This window comes from Miscanthus floridulus, chromosome 9 (genome assembly GCF_019320115.1).
Source record: "Miscanthus floridulus cultivar M001 chromosome 9, ASM1932011v1, whole genome shotgun sequence".
Classification (NCBI taxonomy): Eukaryota; Viridiplantae; Streptophyta; class Magnoliopsida; order Poales; family Poaceae; genus Miscanthus; species Miscanthus floridulus.
The window spans coordinates 96,989,275-97,014,011 of NC_089588.1; the positions used below are offsets into that span (position 1 = coordinate 96,989,275).

At 44.4% G+C, this 24,737-nt stretch overlaps 2 pseudogenes; both read right to left on the reverse strand.

Annotated features, from left to right (window-relative positions):
* Nucleotides 1-218: 218 nt before the first annotated feature.
* On the reverse strand, nt 219-1,851 carry LOC136480358 (uncharacterized; annotated as a pseudogene).
* Nucleotides 1,852-7,319: 5,468 nt separating this feature from the next.
* Nucleotides 7,320-15,188, reverse strand: LOC136480359 (uncharacterized; annotated as a pseudogene).
* Nucleotides 15,189-24,737: the final 9,549 nt, after the last annotated feature.

Consider the following 24,737-nt stretch of genomic DNA (forward strand, 5'->3'; position numbering starts at 1 on the left):
CTAAATTCCAGGTGTATAGACAACGCCCAAATCTAGTCTGACATTCATTGCATAAGGATCCACATGAATACACCGATGACTACATATTGGGAAGTAATTTAGTCCATCTGCATGGTTCACACTGGGCAGCCCATTGAATAAGCGACCTCATTCAGATGCTTCCAAATCATCCAATAGATAAGCAGCAGGTCGAAGACATTCATTGGTGATGAGGCTCTTCATTCTTCACAGATTCCACCAAGTCGGAGCACAAAGAACTTCACCAAGTCCATCTCGTATGGCACAAACGCCAGATTTCCCTCATAATTTTTCTCACACAGGAAGCTGTGCTTGACCACTTCCATCACCTTCTTCTCGATGTCAAGAATGAAGATTGAGTAGCTACGGTAATCCCAGTTCAGCACGAGCAGTGATCCATTGTTAAGGCGAAACCACTGCCGGCAGGCAGCATACCGAGTTCGAGGGCGGTAGTTTGGGTCTGGCGTTATCCTGATGACAGTGCGGAGCCACGGCGCAGGGATGTCATCACCTTCTTCTCCGCATTCTTGCTGTGTCCAAAGAGTCACATGCATGACATAGATACAAGCGACTGATAGCTTGTCGTCCTTGCTGACACAGAGGAGCCGTTAGCTGGCGGCATGGAAGGGAAGCTTTGTCATGGAAATACGCGCCGTGCCCACCTCCACACTGAGTTTGTACAGGTTCTCATCATCCTGGTGTGCGCTCTCCATAGTTTTGCGATCCATGCACAGCCAGTGTGCTGCGTCGCGGTGAACAACAGCGGCCCCATCACGCACCAGGGAGTAACGGCTCCCTTCTAGCCACCTGGTAGGTGTGCTCCAGCTGCGTGTGCCAATGGAGTACGAGTGAAGGTACACCTTACTGTCTGGTCCAGATCCTTTGGTGGTGATGAGGAGCAGCTGCCCTCTGCCGAGGTTACTGTTATCAGCGGCCGTGATGATGGCGTTCATGGTGACCTGAAGACGAACGTCAGGATAATCCAACCCAAGAGGTGGAGGAGAGTGGGGAGTCTCCAGAGGCGGGAGAAAGTGACACTCGCCGGTGATAGGGTTGCAGAGGCAGAGCAGCACAGGTGGCTTGGGGCAGTCAAAGGTGCGGGGCACAAGCTGCATCAGGATGATCCCATGGTGTGTGCTTCCAGGGGCTCGGCATAGTTGAAGGTGCCATCATGGTCAGGGACGAAGGCTGTGAAGGAACATTCTGTGGGGCCGATCAGTGGCGACAATTGGCCCCGTTCGCGTGCCCTTAAACCCGGCTTGATCCGCTTATTTTTTCATCCGGAACAGTGTTTTTCTCTCACGAATTCCTCCAGCATTTCTCCAAACCATCCAGATTCCTCTAGAATTCAGACAAGCGTAGCATGAAGGTGGGAGCGGAGATGGAGGCACCCTCCGTTCTGATCATCAGCTTGCTAAAGTTGAACCTTGTCTTCTGGAAGAAGAAGCCGATGAGGCATGCGCGGTTGCTCTTAAAGTGCTCGCAGAGGAAGGCCGGGTCAGTTTAGCGGTGCACCCACCAATTGCACGTCATGGCGAAGCTAAGGAGGTCTTTGACGTTGCCCACGCGGGAGAAGATCACGAGTGGGGCATCCTCTGGTAGAGCAGCGATGGCATCCATACTGAAAAGGGTGTATAATAGGTCAAAACAGCACTGAATGCATTTGTTCAAAGATGAGGTGATGCACATAAATAGATGGATGCAGCAAACACACAGCCAGGAAAATAATCACACTACCCGGGCTGACGCCGACCTCCCCACTGCCCCCCTTGCCCCACCTTTCATCCTGCACTGCTCATCTTGTCGTGGACTCGCCGCCCCATCACACCCCATGGCTGGCGCATAATGAATATTATATATAATGACAAGTTCACTACCATCTTAATTAAGTAAATTTACAACAGGTTTGGCAGGAATGGCCTCATGCCTGGTATTACCAAAGCTGTTGTGCAGTTAAACAAAAATAAAAGCTAGATGCTCAGATATTAGAAGTTTAGAACAAAGGGAGAAATAAAGTTTTCTTCAAGTTGTCCAACTCTGTTCCTCCTACTTAGAGCACATGAACCATTAGGCAGGAACCACATAAAGAATTCAGAAGAAAACCAGTTAAAAATTGTCTTAATTTTCCATATTTTGCATTTCATTCTGATCTGGACTTGCTAGGCTATAAAAAATATTCTTAATAAAAAGGTGGCTGCTAGAAGGTGTAAAATAGAGATGCAATATGACCTCAATCCAATGTGCAGAATGTTTGCATATCTTCACTATAGAAATACTGCACCAAAAGTGGGGCAGCTCATAGGGCCACTTTGCTGGTAATGTGCCTCGGTCAGATCACTGGTCAAATAAAATCAGGGCTGTCAGACATGGGCTAGCACTACGTCACGGTACCACATCACTGTCGGTTCAAAATACCCCATCACTACCGGATTTTGAACTGGCACAACCATACCGGCAGTGATAAGGGTAAGCTATCACTGTCGGTTCCTACAAACCGGCAGTGTTCTTCAACTTCACTGCCGGTTCTTTACACAACCGGCAGTGTTCATTTCCACCAACACTGCCGGTTCATAAGACCACCCGGTAGAGCTCAGTTCCAACAACACTGTCGCGGGGCGGCTGGAGCGCGCAGCGGCGGCGCGCTGCGCGGGGCTAGCGGGCGGCGTGGTGGAGGCGCGGGGCAGTCCGGGTGCGCGCGCGGGCGGCCGAGCGCGGGGGTCCGGCGCGCGCAGCAGCGGGCGCCGGCGGCGGGGTGCACGGCGGCGTGTGGACGCGCGGGGCCTGCCTGCGAGCTGGCGCGTGGGGAGGAGACGTCCCGTGTTTTTTTTTATTTAAATTTCCGATCGGGAATTTGGGCTGCGTCCCGATTTAGGGTTCGGTCCTTTGCCGAGGGCCCACATGCACGGCCCTCGGCAAAGATTTTTTATTTTTTATTTTTAAAATTCTTTGCCGAGGGCCACGGGGAAGGCCCTCGGCAAAGAGCCCTCAGCAATTTTTTTAGGGTTCGGTCCTTTGCCGAGGGCCCAGATCCACGGCCCTCGGCAAAGATTTTTTATTTTTATTTTTAAAATTCTTTGCCGAGGGCCACGGGTCAGGCCCTCGGCAAAGAGCCCTCGGCAATTTGTTTTTGGTTTTTTTAGCCCAGTTTTTTTGTGGTGCTACAATACATTGTTTTGAACTCAATTTTAAAATTCAGGCCAATTTTGATTTTGTTTTGTATATTTCCTTAATTTATTTCGATTCTTTGATTTTTTTTGAATATGTCAAATTTGAACTGCAGGTGCATGGAATATTGCAATGTAGTGTTTCGAAAAATGTTATTCATGTTAATTGGTGCATGTTGAGTCCCTATCCACGAGCTCGCATCAAATTTTCACGCATCTTGTTCGTGTAACATGGCGACCGACTTGCCAGGAAAGTGTTTTAAAATTATATAAAATCCATACGAAGTCCGAAAATCACGAAACTTGGCGAGATGTCATGTTATCGCATGTGTAGGCTGTGGTAAAAAATTGAGAAGGCTTCGAGCGAGTTGCGACGTCGGATGCCTGAAACTGGGCATCCGACGTCGCAACTCGCTCGAAGCCTTCTCAATTTTTTACCACAGCCTACACATGCGATAACATGACATCTCGCCAAGTTTCGTGATTTTCGGACTTCGTATGGATTTTATATAATTTTAAAACACTTTCCCGGCAAGTCGGTCGCCATGTTACGCGAACAAGATGCGTGAAAATTTGATGCAAGCTCGTGGATAGGGACTCAACATGCACCAAATAACATGAATAACATTTTTCGAAACACTACATTGCAATATTCCATGCACCTGCAGTTCAAATTTGACATATTAAAAAAAATCAAAGAATCGAAATAAATTAAGGAAATATACAAAACAAAATCAAAATTGGCCTGAATTTTAAAATTGAGTTAAAACAATGTATTGTAGCACCACAAAAAAACTGGGCTAAAAAAACCAAAAAAAAATTGCCGAGGGCCTGACCCTGTGGCCCTCGGCAAAGAATTTTAAAAATAAAAATAAAAAATCTTTGCCGAGGGCCTATCCTGGCCCTCGGCAAAGGTCTTCTTTGCCGAGGGCCTAGCCTCGGGCCCTCGGCAAAGCCGATTTCTAAAAAAAAAATTTGGCCGAAAACTGGTTTTTAAAAAATCTTTGCCGAGGGCCTGGTCTGGGCCCCTCGGCAAAGACTTAAAAAAAATTTTGCCGAACCTTTGCCGAGGGCCTAACGGGTGGCCCTCGGCAAAGTTTGACGGGAAATGGCCGCCGTGACCCAACGGGCCTACTTTGCCGAGGGCCGAGGCCCTCGGCAAAGATTTGATTTGCCGTGGGCCTGTCTTTGCCGAGGGCCGTACCCTCGGCAAAGGCCTCTTTGCCGAGGGCCGTTCTTTGCCGAGGGCTCCTGTGTCTGGCCCTCGGCAAAGAGTCTCTTTGCCGAGTGCTCGATATTTGGCCCTCGGCAAAGCCTCAGGCCCTCGGCAAAGTACGCGTTTCCAGTAGTGTCTATTTAGAATTTACGTGTTGTTTGGCAGTGCCGGTCCTAGGATTTGAGGGCCCTCCGACGAACTCATCGTGAGGGCCCTCCGACGAACTCGCCGCGACGGCCCCTCTAAAATCTTATAATATATAGGCGCTAATTTTACTTGTAAAACGAAAACAATCTAATAATATATTTTTAATCTAACACCTAAATTAGAAGAAAACCATGGCTACATGAGTATAAAATACTAGAAATCTGGAAGACTATACAAATATTTAATTTGGATTAAAAAATGAACAAGGAAAAAATACCTAGGACCTGGACATGAACTGAAACAACTGATCGACGATCACAATTCGCAAGAAGGCAGGAACCAAGATGTCGTCGTCATGGAGCCCTTCCTGGTCGCCGTCGTCATGTGCCGTGTCCGTGTCTTCGGCGGTCTAGCTCCCCATGGCGGCGCGGCTCGCTGTCTCTGCGTGCGTGCATCGGCGCGTCGCGAACTCACAAGTCACAATCAGAGTGTGCAGCGTGGCTTCTCTGCTTGGGAAAGAAAGGCCGACATTGTCTTATTGGGTCACCCGGTCTGTCTCTCTTCTGTCTTCTCATTAGTTTGTTGATGATGCCTAATGGACTATAGGGTCTAGGGGTTTGTATATCTAGGCTTAGGCCCCTCCCTGCTGGGTCCTCGTCCGTCGCACCCCGTGCTCTCCCCCTAGGGCCGACACTGTGTTTGGTTAGATCTTTTCGCCTAGAAATCAGCTCACATAGAGAACAAATAGATTGATGCTAGCCATTTGGTTGGACTACTTGGTGATCAATTATGACATAAACGGCTACATGCCCATAGCACGTTGATCTTGCTTCCCCTCTGACCCTATGACATCCCGCTGGACCATGACTTCCACTCGTTGGGGAGCCACTGCTACCATCGCCACTGCACAACGCAAAGGGAGAATGAGGCTACATTAGGGAGCTGCGCAGGGAGAAGGCTGCAGCCCAGGGAGCCACACTGAGGAGAAGGAGGACGCATCGGGAGAAGAGGTCGCACTGGAGAAGGTGTGGGGTGGAAGCTGGGCTGAAAGAGAAGGAAGACGCGCTGAGTGGACGTACTTGTGTTGAGACAGGATGTTTCCTCGCTAGGGCAGAGAGATGCCGATGCTGGGAAGGAGTGGCAGGGATGGAAGAAGGTAGCCCTGTCGGTGAAGGGTGCATTAAGAAGGACCAATGCGGATGCCGGGAGGAGGGATGCCGCAGTGGATGGACCACGACATCAAGTGACAATGGCGTCTATGGAGGCATCGCGGATAGGAGTAGAAGCGTGTGGGTGGGGGAAAATGAACTAGCACAAGCTTTGCAATGTGTGGAAAACAAATTTAGGACCACCTTAAATCGCTCAGGGAATGAGGGTTGAGGGTGAAATGTGAGGCTTCCTACTTTTGAGGGTCAGAGTAGGGACCCTGTTGAAGGGTGTTTTTAATCCCTCGGCCCTCAAAATGAAGGTAGGGAGATTAGAAGCCTCAGTAGAGATGCCCTTAGCCTATACCTTAATTCTAGGAGATAAATTTGGCAACATCGTCCATCGTCGCCCACATCATTGGTGCTCACTTCCTAATATGGAGATGAAATGTCAGGTGCATAACTACCGACATAAATTTGGCCCACACCAAGATTATAGGTTTATAAGAGCATCTTCAACAATTTCAACAATGGCCCTTAAAACACGATGTGTATTTAGAATCGAAGGGTTACTATCTTCTACTCTTACTTTCGAGCTCTTGTTTTGTAGACTCAACTTCAGAAATAGCTCTTAAATCAGGGTTTCTACTTTTCTATAACCCACGAGTCAGTTGTTGCCATGTAAAATTGATCCCCACCACAACACGATAACTATCGTGATTTTGTGACGACGAACGATTGCTTTCCGAGCAAAGCAACAAAGGGTACTCACTTTTGTGGAGGGGAGCCAACTGTTTTTCAGAATAAAACCTTAAAGACCAACCAAACCCTAGGGCTGCTAGGGCTCGACAAGAGAAAAAAAAAACTAAGTGCTGGAAAAAAATGTAGGTGAAAATAACAATATATTGAAGTGTCAATTGATTAAGGAAAAAAAAATCGGCCATGTACCCATGAGTATTCATAGGGTATGCCTGGTCTGTGCCAAACATGTCGGACTTCCTTTACACGTACGCAAGCAGATCACATAATGTTTGGTTTTGCCTAAAAACTGAATATAATATTCCTATAATCCTAACTTGCTTGGTCATATGCCAAAGCATAGAAGATTTTTCTGACTCCTAACAATTAATCTGTTTTCTGTCATACGGAAAGAGAAATATACCTCAACCTAGGCACCTAGCATTGCATGCTGCAAATATTGGTATATTCCATCTTATGGCATTGTGATGTATGCAGGAAATATTGACATGTTCCCTTTTATGCCACTATGGTGTATAAACTTTCAATGCAAATGCATGCATAATAAAGGCATATCAGTAATCATACGGTATTATTAATTCAATAGCCAATAAACTTCCAAATTTGTCAGCACACCTTAAAACTTTATAGTATCTACTAACATACCAAAATTCTAAATTCCAGGTGTATAGACAACGCCCAAATCTAGTCTGACATTCATTGCATAAGGATCCACATGAATACACCGATGACTACATATTGGGAAGTAATTTAGTCCATCTGCATGGTTCACACTGGGCAGCCCATTGAATAAGCGACCTCATTCAGATGCTTCCAAATCATCCAATAGATAAGCAGCAGGTCGAAGACATTCATTGGTGATGAGGCTCTTCATTCTTCACAGATTCCACCAAGTCGGAGCACAAAGAACTTCACCAAGTCCATCTCGTATGGCACAAACGCCAGATTTCCCTCATAATTTTTCTCACACAGGAAGCTGTGCTTGACCACTTCCATCACCTTCTTCTCGATGTCAAGAATGAAGATTGAGTAGCTACGGTAATCCCAGTTCAGCACGAGCAGTGATCCATTGTTAAGGCGAAACCACTGCCGGCAGGCAGCATACCGAGTTCGAGGGCGGTAGTTTGGGTCTGGCGTTATCCTGATGACAGTGCGGAGCCACGGCGCAGGGATGTCATCACCTTCTTCTCCGCATTCTTGCTGTGTCCAAAGAGTCACATGCATGACATAGATACAAGCGACTGATAGCTTGTCGTCCTTGCTGACACAGAGGAGCCGTTAGCTGGCGGCATGGAAGGGAAGCTTTGTCATGGAAATACGCGCCGTGCCCACCTCCACACTGAGTTTGTACAGGTTCTCATCATCCTGGTGTGCGCTCTCCATAGTTTTGCGATCCATGCACAGCCAGTGTGCTGCGTCGCGGTGAACAACAGCGGCCCCATCACGCACCAGGGAGTAACGGCTCCCTTCTAGCCACCTGGTAGGTGTGCTCCAGCTGCGTGTGCCAATGGAGTACGAGTGAAGGTACACCTTACTGTCTGGTCCAGATCCTTTGGTGGTGATGAGGAGCAGCTGCCCTCTGCCGAGGTTACTGTTATCAGCGGCCGTGATGATGGCGTTCATGGTGACCTGAAGACGAACGTCAGGATAATCCAACCCAAGAGGTGGAGGAGAGTGGGGAGTCTCCAGAGGCGGGAGAAAGTGACACTCGCCGGTGATAGGGTTGCAGAGGCAGAGCAGCACAGGTGGCTTGGGGCAGTCAAAGGTGCGGGGCACAAGCTGCATCAGGATGATCCCATGGTGTGTGCTTCCAGGGGCTCGGCATAGTTGAAGGTGCCATCATGGTCAGGGACGAAGGCTGTGAAGGAACATTCTGTGGGGCCGATCAGTGGCGACAATTGGCCCCGTTCGCGTGCCCTTAAACCCGGCTTGATCCGCTTATTTTTTCATCCGGAACAGTGTTTTTCTCTCACGAATTCCTCCAGCATTTCTCCAAACCATCCAGATTCCTCTAGAATTCAGACAAGCGTAGCATGAAGGTGGGAGCGGAGATGGAGGCACCCTCCGTTCTGATCATCAGCTTGCTAAAGTTGAACCTTGTCTTCTGGAAGAAGAAGCCGATGAGGCATGCGCGGTTGCTCTTAAAGTGCTCGCAGAGGAAGGCCGGGTCAGTTTAGCGGTGCACCCACCAATTGCACGTCATGGCGAAGCTAAGGAGGTCTTTGACGTTGCCCACGCGGGAGAAGATCACGAGTGGGGCATCCTCTGGTAGAGCAGCGATGGCATCCATACTGAAAAGGGTGTATAATAGGTCAAAACAGCACTGAATGCATTTGTTCAAAGATGAGGTGATGCACATAAATAGATGGATGCAGCAAACACACAGCCAGGAAAATAATCACACTACCCGGGCTGACGCCGACCTCCCCACTGCCCCCCTTGCCCCACCTTTCATCCTGCACTGCTCATCTTGTCGTGGACTCGCCGCCCCATCACACCCCATGGCTGGCGCATAATGAATATTATATATAATGACAAGTTCACTACCATCTTAATTAAGTAAATTTACAACAGGTTTGGCAGGAATGGCCTCATGCCTGGTATTACCAAAGCTGTTGTGCAGTTAAACAAAAATAAAAGCTAGATGCTCAGATATTAGAAGTTTAGAACAAAGGGAGAAATAAAGTTTTCTTCAAGTTGTCCAACTCTGTTCCTCCTACTTAGAGCACATGAACCATTAGGCAGGAACCACATAAAGAATTCAGAAGAAAACCAGTTAAAAATTGTCTTAATTTTCCATATTTTGCATTTCATTCTGATCTGGACTTGCTAGGCTATAAAAAATATTCTTAATAAAAAGGTGGCTGCTAGAAGGTGTAAAATAGAGATGCAATATGACCTCAATCCAATGTGCAGAATGTTTGCATATCTTCACTATAGAAATACTGCACCAAAAGTGGGGCAGCTCATAGGGCCACTTTGCTGGTAATGTGCCTCGGTCAGATCACTGGTCAAATAAAATCAGGGCTGTCAGACATGGGCTAGCACTACGTCACGGTACCACATCACTGTCGGTTCAAAATACCCCATCACTACCGGATTTTGAACTGGCACAACCATACCGGCAGTGATAAGGGTAAGCTATCACTGTCGGTTCCTACAAACCGGCAGTGTTCTTCAACTTCACTGCCGGTTCTTTACACAACCGGCAGTGTTCATTTCCACCAACACTGCCGGTTCATAAGACCACCCGGTAGAGCTCAGTTCCAACAACACTGTCGGTTTGTGTTTCAACCGGCAGTGTTGTAGTAAGAATCACTGCCGGTTTGTGATAAGAACTGGCAGTGATGGCTAAGCCAACGCTGCCGGTTCGTGGCTCGAGCCGGCAGTGCCAGCACTGCCGGTTTTGTTGCTAACCGACAGTGATGTTTACGACAACACTGCCGGTTTTCTGATAACCGGTAGTTATGTCACGTTCGCAATTTATTGTTTTATAATTGATTTTAATTTATATTTTTTCGTGGAATCGGGTTTCGCTTTATATACGCTACGTAGATGACAGGTACATCAATATTAAACATTACAAATGTTACGGTTATAATTCAAATGTTCTTATCCACATCTCGATCCCTCAAAATAAAAAAGAAATGTTCTTGGACTTCACACATGTTTCTCGGACTTCTTACAATAATCTGACGAGCTGCTCTGGGCCATACTGGTCCTTATACCTCACGGAGTGTGCAATGGAAAATACTCCATCTTTTTTCAATACCTCGGCTAAGATGAATTTTGCGAGCTCCGATTGCAGTGCGACGATCTTCATGTCTAACAGCCTTTGGTGGTTATATTTCTTGCATTGTCATTCAAAAAAGATGATATCCAAAGAGGAACATTAAATCATTTTATTGAATTATTAACAGACATAAATGAAATGGGGATTATACACACCAACTTATCGGCTTCTTCCGATTTCCCACCGATGTAGCGAAGCATTGCCCACATTACATAAAACCCGCATTCATTGTTTTCCGCCGGCTGTGACAGGTACTTCCCCTCCATTTCGACAACCTTGAATGGGACCGGCGTCCCACCGATATGTCTTCTTCGGACACTGAACAACATTAAGGGGAGAAACATTAGAAAGCGGTATGTGTGATTAGAAAATAATATGTTATTAGGATCGCTTACTAATTCAGCATTGCCACCGGTGCATCCAGATGATGAAATGATTTTTTCTTCGAGTCCCACACCTCGATCAGATTTTTGGCAAGATTGACACAAATGAAGATGAAATGGTTGCTATAATCACATAATCCTAATTATTGAATAATCTTAACAAAAAAAGAAGCATAAAATTAAAAGCCGAGAACACATACTCGCAGTTGTAGGCTAGAAGTATGTGAGTTTTCTTCTTCATCGTGAATTCGTCGAAAACAGCAATCAATCTCTGTTTTAGGTCTTCCATGTCACATCCATAGAGGCCTAGACATGTCCTCTCATTGACTCGCAAGGGGTCCAAGAAGCCTATGTAATCCCATTTGCTTTTTATAATGCAAAATTTTGCTATACACCTACATAAAACCATGGGAAGTGCTCAAAAGTTAACAATTTGTCTCGAGAGAGTAGTTAATTGTAATATCGTGCGTGTAGGGTACTTACATAGTCCATAGCGTCAACATTTGAACATCGAGAGAGCATTTCTGGTATAGCTGAAACAAGCACTCCCACTCGACATTGAACTTCTCTTCTTCAGGATAATAGAAAACATGTGACGAACGGATAATAACCTCAAAACCAAAGTCGTCCATCTCTGTTGCTTGAGCCATGTAATATTCATGCAACTGGCGCATATATGTTGTCAGATTTTTATACTCCTCATCGGGAACCAAAAGATTGCCCCTTTCATACTTCATTGCCGGTGTTGCCGTCCCTTGTACATCATAATAGATGGTCGCGGCCTCTTCCATGGTTAATCCTAGGTTGTCTTCGACGTACTTCTGTATGTTCCTTAAATCTTTATTGTGTATTTCTTTGTCTCTTGTTGTAGCGTATTTATTCTGTGTTTGCCTTTCGAATTCAGACTTCAACAAAAACAAATGCAGTGAGGCACAGAGATTGAAGAAACTAACACAATCTTCCTTCGAGATGTGTGCTGTAAATTTTTCTTTTATCAAGGTGGTAACGCTGCCACTGAACGACCTTTTTCTTTTCTGTTGGTCCACTTTGGGAGCATTAGCGACCGAATCCAAGGACCTTTTTTGCGACTGCGAGGATGTCCTTGATCTTGTTTTGGGCTGAGGTGGAGGAGGAGGAGGAGGATGACGACGAGAATTCTGTTTTCTCGGCGCTGATGAAGATGGAGGAGGAGGGGGAGGAGGAGGAGGAGGAGTCTCTTTTCTCGGGGTTGATGAAGATGGAGTCGGACGAGGAGGAATAGAAGGAGACCTCCATCTTCTCGGGGGTGATGGCTCCAGATGAGGAGGGGAGTGATCTCTGTTGGGAGATGGTGAGTGATCATCGCGGGTGGGCGAAGACTCGTAGTCGTCCTCATCATCAGAGGACAATTGATGGTGAGGCTTAATGAAGCGCTTGCGCCAGGCCACTTGAGAGCCCTTGTTTTGACCAAGTTTTGGCCTATCTTCCGCTACGAGGTACTCAATGGGTATCTTGTTAAACTTCTTATCAAGTATTCTATCAATGGTGATGCAAGCGTACCCCAGTGGAATTGGGCGGCCATTAATTATCCCGTCTCCCACAGGTCAGGCCTGGCCGAGCGCCACCTTGTCCTTTGTCCATTCTTGATAGATGTACAACCTGACATTGATGGGTTCAGTGATGTCGTCCATCGGATGCGGCACATTCGCCTCTTCTTCGTCGAGCGGGGTCGATCTGCAGTTGCTGCGACCCCTAAACTGTGGGCTAAAGGTAGTAGGAGTAGGGTTTTGTGATACTACTGACCCCTTGGACAGCAAAATTTGCTCGACTCGTGCTTCAACAGTCGCCTCAATCCGTGCTTCCATTCTGTCTTCCATCTCTTTATCTCCTCAAATACTCTGCCTCCTGTTTCGCTCTACCCCTCGAGCGGCTCCGGTAAGTGTTAGATTCTTGGGGGAATGCTAGTTTCCAAGGAACATCATCGGTTCCTCTAGTGCGACTAGGGTGCTCCTTGGTTCTGAGTGCTTGGGTGAGCACGTCTTTCTCCCTATTAGAAGTGCGAGTCCCTTGCCTCACCTCCTTAGTTACTTGGGAGATCCTCTGGATGAGTTTGCTCATGGGTTGATTTGAGGAGCTAAAGCTCCCGTCCTCGGCATGCCGTACATTTCTCCCCATATATTATAATACCGATCTGGGCTCTGAATCGGCGGTCTCAACCTCAACGCCTTCCTTAGCAAGGTGATCCATCTTTTGAAGTTCTGCTTCAAATTCTGGCATCTTTTTGGCATAGCCACGAGAGCTGAGATGATGAGATTCGTCGCTTTCTGTGAATTCTCCTTATTCTTCCTGCTCAGTTCTATGTACTCCTCGGATAACCTGTATTCCTTGAAATCCTACCAGAAGTCCTTCTGCTTGCTAAACTATCCACCATCAAAATCTGGTTCTTTATTTTGGAGGACAAAATTCTTGTACAATGTCCCCTTGAAATTCTTGAAGCACGTCCCCATGATTTCTTTTGCTTTTTTCTTGACTAACTCCCTGTCATACTCAGCTAGGAAAGTGAAATACTCTAGGATCTTGACATCCCATATGTAATCCTTCTCGCTTTCGGGAACCCTCCACCGGTCATCATCTTTCCCAATCCATTTCCTGTACTTAATCGAGATGAAGTCCCTAACAAGTAACCCGAGGATAGTCTTGTATTTGGTCAAAGCTATAGGCGGTGAGAGTGGATCCCTGAATTCATCGAACTCAGTAATGTGCCAGTGTGCATTCCTACCAATAGGAATCTTTGACACGCATCGCTTGGATCTGGCCTTCCTGCTACCCGAACCCTCTGGCTCCTCGGCCGGCGGAGGCTCCTGCTAGAGACACCAAGTAAGCTATGATCCTCTCAAATGATTAGCGTGTGTGGCTACATAGTCACATGATACCAAAGTTACCTGGCCATCTTGGTCATTTTGACCCAGATCGAGCAGGCCGGACGGGGTCCATGGCTGCTCGTTCTCACTGACCTGATTGACACCGTCACAGTTTGTCGGATCATGCGGCTCTCCTGTCCTAGCGATATCAGCCGCTTCTTGTTGCCGATCTGACGGGGTAACAGGCGACGATGAGTCATGGCTGTGACACGATCGTGGTTAGTTTTGACCGCGGACAACTACTAATAGCATATGTTCATATATATATAATATGTTTAATGTAAAGTCTAATAATAAGTCCACATACAACAAAGTCAAATAATAGCATATGTTCACCTAGCACAAATTCATTATTTGATTGACCACATACAACAAAGTCCACCTATTGTTCTATGAAACTAAGCCTACATCAACTTCCAAATAAGAAAAGCGATGACCATAGCCCTAAATAAAAGCATGACATCTTTCCAAGACCAAGGAGCAATTCTCCTAATCTTCACATCTCCGGCGGGTGGCTTCTCTTCGATCTCCAGTGCCAGCAGATGGCCATGATTTGCATTCATTGGACCATAGTAGGCCGGTTGCCCATGGTTTGCAAGGTAGGCCGGATGACTATAGTAGGCCCTCAAAGCTTCAGCTTCTGTATTGTATTTTTTGTGCAAATTACTAGGGTAGCGATTGACTTGAGCATAGCAATCTTCCCAGGTTTGATAAATCCTAGGCATGTGACCAACATGCACTACATACCATGCCATGGTTGCCTATACATTTAATTAAATTAGGCATGTGGTAAGTGGTAATGGTAACTCACTGAACAAGAGTTATTATTCAAGTTATATGGCCAAACTAAATCTATTTAATGTTCTTTATCCTTGACATGATAAAAAAATTACCTCAATAATTGGACTGTTTATTATTCGGAGATCAATGTGGTTTAGTAATCATACTTGCTGCTGCTGCCGAGCCAATTTTAAGAGTTGTTTTTAACTTTTTTTCTAGAACAAACATCTATAGATGCCTTTTTTTAAGCATGCTATACATTCCATCAAAATCAATTGACACTCAATCGATAGCTAAACCAAGGAGCAACAGTTTAACACTCAATCGATAGACAATTTTAAAAGTTGTTTTTAACTTTTTTTCTGGAACAAACAATTTAGGGCCATGATTACTAGGTCCTCAACAAATCAGTAGGTAGCATAATCTCTTCAGGGAAAAACTAACTGGTTTATGTAACAGCATGTACATACAAGGATAGCTAAACTAAGGAGTAACATCATGTAACTCAATCGAATAGGAATCGGCTGCTATTGGGAAGACAACAACCGTGGGGCATTTCATCAAACACTAAGCTAGCAGTGAGCCACGCACTCACCGTGGGGGTGGGAAAGCAGCTGTCCGCGTGCTCCTGAAGGCCTCGACGGTGCTCTGGTGTGGGTGGTGGATAGCGTGGGGAGTGCTCTAGGGTGGGGCGGTGCACGGGCGTCGGCGTCGAAGAAGAGGAGCACGGGGCTGGGAACGGCGACGTGGGGGCGGTGGATGGGTACTCTGGCGTGGGGTGGTGCACGGGCGTCGGCGTCGAAGAAGAGGAGCGCGGGGCTAGGAATGGCGGCGCGGGGGGGGCGGTGGACGGGTGCTCCGACATGGGGCAGTGCACGGGCATCGGCGTCGAAGAAAAGGAGCGTGGGGCTAGGAACGGTTGGCGCGGGGTTGAAATTTGGATAATTTCAACCCGCGCCGGGCTTTTATACCAGACCTCATCACTGCCGGTTCTAATTATAAACCGACAGTGATGGGGGAGCATCACTGCCGGTTATAAGTCTAAACCGACAGTGATGTAGAGATATCACTGCCGGGCCATTCTTTAAACCGCCAGTGATTGCCGTGTAGCGGTCCCAGCATAAGTAAGTTGTCTTTTCTACTTCTTTCAAATACCTCCTATTGGCTCAACGGTTAAGACCCCGCAACTTAGCCCCGATACCCGTGTTCGAATCCCGAGTGACCCAATTTTTTTTGGTTTAATTTTATAATTTATTAAGTGATCTAAAGGTCAAAAAGAAAAAATAAATAAACCTTGGCACACATCCTATACTAGTGCAGCGGTTAAGTCTTGAACTCTGTAGCCCGAGACCCAAGCTCAAACCCGAGGGCTGGCACATTTTTTTTTCATTTTTTATATATCACTGCCGGTTTTCAAAATAGACCGACAGTGATAATCAGCATCACTGTCGGTTTCTTATCACCACTGCCGATTTTTTGAAACCGACAGTGATGTTTATATATATTAAAAAAAATTTATATACTGAATAAATAGAAGCATATGTATTCCTATGTTGAAATGGCTTGAAATTTTTTTGGCAAACTTGGACACCCAAATTAAGATCGCACAAAGGATCTTAGGTTTTTCTAATCATTTTTTTATTTATTATATTTTTCTGTGTGCCGAATGAGACAAAAGAGGGTGAATTTCATCTTGGACCCTATAGATTTTTTTCATCCACATCCACAAAATTCTTATCCCTAGGGCACATTAGAGCCTATGTAAAAGTTTGCACTATTTTGGATCTCTTCGTGGGTGGACTCAGTTCAACCTATAATTAATCGGTGTCGTCGCGCGAAAATTCAATTAAACCTCAGAAAGTAGCAAACCATCTCCGAAAAATCCCAAACTAGGTGTTTCCTTCGCACGTGGCACGTGCAAGCCTAAGAAAAAGTTTGAGACCAATACGACACCGGAATGTGGATGAACCACAGAAACCTTGAAACCTATGTGTATAGTCATGGTTCGATGAAAGGGCACATGTACCTCTGTGAAGCATGTATACTCCACCTATTTTGAAATGGCTTAATTTTTTTTGACAAGCATGTACACCCAAATTAAGACCCCACATAGGATCTGAGGTTTTTCTGATCATTTTTTTATTTATTATATTTTTCTCTATGCCAAATGAAACAAAAGAGGGTGAATTTCATCTTGGACCCAATAGATTTTTTCATCCACCTCCACAAAATTCTTATCCCTAGGGCACATTAGAGCCTGTGTAAAAGTTTGGCATCATTCTAGATCTTTTCATCGGTAGACTCAGTTCAACCTATAATTAAACTGTGTCGTCGCGCGGAAATTCAATTAAACCTCATAAAGTAGCAAACCATCTCCGAAAAATCCCAAACTTGGTGTTTCCTTCACACGTGGCACGTGCAAGCCTAGGAATTATTTTGAGACCAATACGACACTGGAATGCCTATGAACCACAGAAACCTTGATAACCTATGTGTATAGTCATGGTTCGATGAAAGGGCACATGTACCTCTGTGAAGCATGTATACTCCGCCTATTTTGAAATAGCTTGAATTTTTTTTGACAAGTATGTACACCCAAATTAAGTCCCCACAAAAGATCTATGGTTTTTCTGATCATTTTTTGTTTATTATATTTTTCTCTGTGCCAAATGAGACAAAAGAGGGTGAATTTCATCTTGGACCCAATAGATTTTTTCATCCACCTCTACAAAATTCTTATCCCTAGGGTACATTAGAGCCTGTGTAAAAGTTCGGCACCATTCCAGATCTTTTCGTGGGTAGACTCAGTTTAACCTATAATTAAATGATGTCGTCGCGCGGAAATTCAATTAAACCTCAGAAAGTAGCAAACCATCTCCGAAAAATCCTAAACTAGGTGTTTCCTTCGCACGTGGCATGTGCAAGCCTAAGAATAATTTTAAGACCAATACGACACCAGAATGTATATTTCTAGTTGCCCAATAAATATTACACGAATTACATGCATGACAATAATTAAACACACAAAGCCATACATATTAAAATTTGAACCCAATTAAACTACGACCTTGAAAACCTAGCTAAATAAACATTAATTACTATCGGAATCACTGCCGGGATCGATCGGGCCACGCACACTAACATGCCTCTGTAGCCATATATGGTAATTGATGTCACGGATTATGTATCCGCTTGTATCGATGAAGTCCATTACCCGTATGAGTGCACTCTCTCGTGCCTCACAATACCGAAAGAATGGTTAGCCATAGATGTAACCTACTGAACGACCACTGCCCCTATTAGTAATCCTTATGCAGTACTGGCATCCTTCTATAGTGAGCTAGCCGAGGTTTCCATTGCGGAAGTCCCAATCATACCCAAGTTGCTCCGTAGCTTGGTCTAGAACAGCCCACAAGCCACATGCAGCATAGATAAGGTCCTATAGCACAATCTGCATGCGGAGAAAAAGAAAAAAAATTAGAGAATGTTATTACAATAATAAACAACAAATAACCATGACTCAGGTATAAGTGATCATTTTACCACATCTGCATGGTTGTAGCTCGCAAACCATTCGCTTGCTTGCGGGACGGGGATATCACCAGCATTCAAAGCAAGTGCCTTGAAGTGTGAGAAATCAGGCACATCATAGCAAATACGTCGAAGTGCCTCTAAACAGATGCGTATGACACTTAATTGGGCGCTTATCATGTCTAGACTCTGTATTTCTGTCCCGTGGATATGGTTCCGATGATTTGAACCCCTGACAGGGATGAAAAAACTGAGTTCACACGTCCATAGCCAACCACTTGCATTAGGTGTCGTGTTCTCGATGATGTCCGAGATAAAGAACCAGCTAAGTGTTGTTCGCAGCCAATCTATTGGGGATATAGTCTGCGACATATAAGCATGCAACAATGATATTAAACTAATTACACTTATTTGTTAGCATCAAAAAACAAAAGATGTTGGAAAATATTTCATACAATAGCTGGAACAAGGAACCGTGGAATGGCCACATTAGGAGCGAATGGCTCATTGCCAGGGTGGAAACCTAGTTCTTGTGGTGGGGGAGGTCCGTTGTTCATACCACCTGATCGATAAAATGCAAAAAAATATGAACATAAAATATATGCACAAAAAAATTCTTCCAAGTAAAATGTGGCAACATAATTAAATACAGATCGAATGCAAGGAATAAGAATATATATAAATGTAGAATGCAAAGAAACATGAATATAAATATAGATCAAATGAATATAGATAGAATATTAGAGAAGACAACATATCAATACCATTAAAAAATGCAGGAGCCATGACTAAATCACGTAGAGAGAGAGAGAGTGGATGTCTTGAGAAGTGAGAGTGAAACGTGAGAAATGAGACTGAGAGAGTTTGTGGGTGGGTGGGATCGATGTATGTGGCCGGCAGTTTGTTTTATATAGGGGGCATGGACATCACTGCCGGTTTTTAAATAGAACCGACAATGAAGGTGGCCTCATGTGTGCACCATTTTGGTGGACTACGATGCATAACGATATATGTGGTTTGTTGTGAGAGGAAAACATTGTATCATGGCTGATAAGGCTTGGCTGAAACCAACATGCATGGAGAGGCTAGCTCCTGGCCGAGGGCCATTTTATAGGGGCTAGCAGTTGTGGTACATTTTTATTTCTGAACTAAAGTTGTCGGGGTAGGTGGAAGCAGTGTTCCAACTGTTGTGGTCATGGGAGTACTGTTGGCATGTGAGGAGCATCTACACATCACTGTCGGTTTTAGTTTAAAAACTGACATTGAATTGGGCCTTCTGTGTCGGTTTGAGCAACCGACTGTGATAGAAGCTATCATTGCCAGTTTTAAAACTAAAACCGGCAGTGAAGTGCCTGCCACCATTGCAGCCTTTTAGTAAAAAAATATAAAAAATGACTATCGGTTTGGAGCCTACCATCGCAGCACTATCACTGCCGGTTTTAAAACCAAAACCGGTAGTGAAGGGCCCTACCACCATCGCAGCCTTTTAGTAAAAAAATATAAAAAATGACTATCGGTTTGGAGCTTGCCATCGCAGCGCTATCATTGTCGGTTTTAAAACCAAAACCGGCAGTGAAGGGCCCTGCCGCCATTGTAGCCTTTTACAAAAAAAATATAAAAAAAAATTACAGTCTCGTAGCCTTTTTATATATAAAAAAATTCTGAGCCTAGGATTCGATCCCAGGTCTCGGGGTTCTTAGTTTCGAGCCTTAACCACTACGCTAGAATAGGGATTACGTTAGAATTAGTTGTTCTTTTTCTTTTATCCTATCGTAATGCACTACTAAATAATAAATGCAAAATCAAAAAAGTTTGGCACGCCTGGGATTCGAGCGTGGGTCTCAGAGTACAGAGTGCGCGGCCTTAACCGCTAAGCTAGGATAGGGAGTTCACTTAGTTTGCTTTTTTTTATTTATTTATTAATAGAAATAATGCAGTTAGTTTATATTCTAAAATAACACAAAAATTTGTGTCTTGATTATTTAATTCTATGATAATTAATTAATGGTCTATAATTATCAAATAATAGTGTTTGTGAACATCATCTTAATATTTGATTACATAGTCAATAACTATATTGTAGAGATGCGCACAAAATATAAATTAAATATTCAGTGCGAATTACTAATACAACATCTGCATAATGATTACATAGTTAACAATAATCTAACTATCTTTAGGTGCATCAACAATGAGGGCCTCATTGTGATCAATTCGTATGTAAGCATGTTCATCACCCTCTTGAAGGATAGGTAGGGGTATGTTCGCCTGAATGGAGGCATTTCCTGATAGCCCCTATAGTCTTCTTCGCCCGTCACTCCATCGACACCGACAATCTTCCTTTTCCCTTCAAGGACTACTTTTAGCCTTCCTTTTGTCTTATTGTCCCTTGCATAGAAGACTTACATAACATCTCTTGCAAGGACGAAGGGGTCGTCTATGTATGCGGTCTTAGTGAGATCAACGGTAGTGAACCCTTCGCTGTCAGTGTTGATTTCCTCGAGCCGGACCCACTGGCAGCGAAAAAGTGCTGCCTTCAATGGACCATAGGCTAGCTTCCATATCTCCTCTGTGAAACCATAGTATGTCGCCTGCATGTTGCCGTTTTTGTCGTGAGCATCAAAACGAACACCACAATTTTGGTGTGTGCTCTTTCCATCTTGCTTTTTTTGTGTAAAATGTGAATCCATTGATCTCATACCCTTGGTACTTAAGATATGTACTCGAAGGTCCCTTGGCTAAGGCATCCAGTTGATTACCCCACTTTATTCCAAGCAAACGATGTCGCAACCTACTGACAAATTCCTCCTTATGTTTTTTATCTAGCCAAGCCTGTGACCTGCTCGGATACAGAGTTTGCAGCGATTGCCTGTGCTCGTCAATGTATGGCATCACACCCTTGGCTTTCTGGAGAACAGCGAACTGTTCCTGTCTGAAAGAAACAGGGTCATCTACTGTAACAGATTTCTCCCTGATCGTTCCTTTGCCACGTAGTCTTCCCTCGTGACGAGACTATGGAACTCCGACCCTTTTGATGTCCAGATAATATGTGCAGAACTCAATGGCCTCCTCCATTGACCATCCTTCAACCATGCCCCCTTCTGGCCTGAATCTGTTCCTAACATACCTCCTAAAAACTTTCATCAATCTTTTGAAAGGGAACATCTGATGTAGGTACATTGGGCCAAGGGCTCTAATTTGGTCAACAAGATGAATGAGCAGATGCAATGAGATATGAAAGTAAGTCGGTGGGAAATGCATCTCAAGCCTAATAAGAGTTTCGGCTATGTCCCGCTGCAGCTACTCTAGCGTGGACACATCAATGACCTTTTTTGAGATCGTGTTGAAGAATGAGCAAAGCTTTATGATTGGTGCGTGGACCTTTGGGGGGAGGATACCACGCAGGGCTACAGGGAGCAGCTAAGTCATAATGACATGACTATCATGGGCCTTCATAGGGCCATAGTTGAACTTGATTTCTCTCATGTTCACTAGCCTTTTTGGGTTCACATAGTAGCCCGTCGGGACTTTGAGTTCATTGAAGAAAGAAATAAGCGCACGCTTTTCTTCCTTCTTCAATGTCCATGACGCAACCAGAAGTTCGAACTAGCCATTCTCTAGCTCCATAGAATGCAGCTCCTTCCTGATTCCCAAGTGTTTCATGTCCAGGCGTGTGGCTAGTGAATCCTTTGATGTCCCCCCAGTGTCCATCAAGGTGTTAAGAGTGTTAGCACACACATTTTAGTGATATGCATGGGATCAAGACAGTGGCGTACACTCAGAAATGGCTAGTAAGGTAGTTTCCAGAAAACCAATGGCAGTGCACGGGCATCGGCGTCGAAGAAAAGGAGCGTGGGGCTAGGAACGGTTGGCGCGGGGTTGAAATTTGGATAATTTCAACCCGCGCCGGGCTTTTATACCAGACCTCATCACTGCCGGTTCTAATTATAAACCGACAGTGATGGGGGAGCATCACTGCCGGTTATAAGTCTAAACCGACAGTGATGTAGAGATATCACTGCCGGGCCATTCTTTAAACCGCCAGTGATTGCCGTGTAGCGGTCCCAGCATAAGTAAGTTGTCTTTTCTACTTCTTTCAAATACCTCCTATTGGCTCAACGGTTAAGACCCCGCAACTTAGCCCCGATACCCGTGTTCGAATCCCGAGTGACCCAATTTTTTTTGGTTTAATTTTATAATTTATTAAGTGATCTAAAGGTCAAAAAGAAAAAATAAATAAACCTTGGCACACATCCTATACTAGTGCAGCGGTTAAGTCTTGAACTCTGTAGCCCGAGACCCAAGCTCAAACCCGAGGGCTGGCACATTTTTTTTTCATTTTTTATATATCACTGCCGGTTTTCAAAATAGACCGACAGTGATAATCAGCATCACTGTCGGTTTCTTATCACCACTGCCGATTTTTTGAAACCGACAGTGATGTTTATATATATTAAAAAAAATTTATATACTGAATAAATAGAAGCATATGTATTCCTATGTTGAAATGGCTTGAAATTTTTTTGGCAAACTTGGACACCCAAATTAAGATCGCACAAAGGATCTTAGGTTTTTCTAATCATTTTTTTATTTATTATATTTTTCTGTGTGCCGAATGAGACAAAAGAGGGTGAATTTCATCTTGGACCCTATAGATTTTTTTCATCCACATCCACAAAATTCTTATCCCTAGGGCACATTAGAGCCTATGTAAAAGTTTGCACTATTTTGGATCTCTTCGTGGGTGGACTCAGTTCAACCTATAATTAATCGGTGTCGTCGCGCGAAAATTCAATTAAACCTCAGAAAGTAGCAAACCATCTCCGAAAAATCCCAAACTAGGTGTTTCCTTCGCACGTGGCACGTGCAAGCCTAAGAAAAAGTTTGAGACCAATACGACACCGGAATGTGGATGAACCACAGAAACCTTGAAACCTATGTGTATAGTCATGGTTCGATGAAAGGGCACATGTACCTCTGTGAAGCATGTATACTCCACCTATTTTGAAATGGCTTAATTTTTTTTGACAAGCATGTACACCCAAATTAAGACCCCACATAGGATCTGAGGTTTTTCTGATCATTTTTTTATTTATTATATTTTTCTCTATGCCAAATGAAACAAAAGAGGGTGAATTTCATCTTGGACCCAATAGATTTTTTCATCCACCTCCACAAAATTCTTATCCCTAGGGCACATTAGAGCCTGTGTAAAAGTTTGGCATCATTCTAGATCTTTTCATCGGTAGACTCAGTTCAACCTATAATTAAACTGTGTCGTCGCGCGGAAATTCAATTAAACCTCATAAAGTAGCAAACCATCTCCGAAAAATCCCAAACTTGGTGTTTCCTTCACACGTGGCACGTGCAAGCCTAGGAATTATTTTGAGACCAATACGACACTGGAATGCCTATGAACCACAGAAACCTTGATAACCTATGTGTATAGTCATGGTTCGATGAAAGGGCACATGTACCTCTGTGAAGCATGTATACTCCGCCTATTTTGAAATAGCTTGAATTTTTTTTGACAAGTATGTACACCCAAATTAAGTCCCCACAAAAGATCTATGGTTTTTCTGATCATTTTTTGTTTATTATATTTTTCTCTGTGCCAAATGAGACAAAAGAGGGTGAATTTCATCTTGGACCCAATAGATTTTTTCATCCACCTCTACAAAATTCTTATCCCTAGGGTACATTAGAGCCTGTGTAAAAGTTCGGCACCATTCCAGATCTTTTCGTGGGTAGACTCAGTTTAACCTATAATTAAATGATGTCGTCGCGCGGAAATTCAATTAAACCTCAGAAAGTAGCAAACCATCTCCGAAAAATCCTAAACTAGGTGTTTCCTTCGCACGTGGCATGTGCAAGCCTAAGAATAATTTTAAGACCAATACGACACCAGAATGTATATTTCTAGTTGCCCAATAAATATTACACGAATTACATGCATGACAATAATTAAACACACAAAGCCATACATATTAAAATTTGAACCCAATTAAACTACGACCTTGAAAACCTAGCTAAATAAACATTAATTACTATCGGAATCACTGCCGGGATCGATCGGGCCACGCACACTAACATGCCTCTGTAGCCATATATGGTAATTGATGTCACGGATTATGTATCCGCTTGTATCGATGAAGTCCATTACCCGTATGAGTGCACTCTCTCGTGCCTCACAATACCGAAAGAATGGTTAGCCATAGATGTAACCTACTGAACGACCACTGCCCCTATTAGTAATCCTTATGCAGTACTGGCATCCTTCTATAGTGAGCTAGCCGAGGTTTCCATTGCGGAAGTCCCAATCATACCCAAGTTGCTCCGTAGCTTGGTCTAGAACAGCCCACAAGCCACATGCAGCATAGATAAGGTCCTATAGCACAATCTGCATGCGGAGAAAAAGAAAAAAAATTAGAGAATGTTATTACAATAATAAACAACAAATAACCATGACTCAGGTATAAGTGATCATTTTACCACATCTGCATGGTTGTAGCTCGCAAACCATTCGCTTGCTTGCGGGACGGGGATATCACCAGCATTCAAAGCAAGTGCCTTGAAGTGTGAGAAATCAGGCACATCATAGCAAATACGTCGAAGTGCCTCTAAACAGATGCGTATGACACTTAATTGGGCGCTTATCATGTCTAGACTCTGTATTTCTGTCCCGTGGATATGGTTCCGATGATTTGAACCCCTGACAGGGATGAAAAAACTGAGTTCACACGTCCATAGCCAACCACTTGCATTAGGTGTCGTGTTCTCGATGATGTCCGAGATAAAGAACCAGCTAAGTGTTGTTCGCAGCCAATCTATTGGGGATATAGTCTGCGACATATAAGCATGCAACAATGATATTAAACTAATTACACTTATTTGTTAGCAT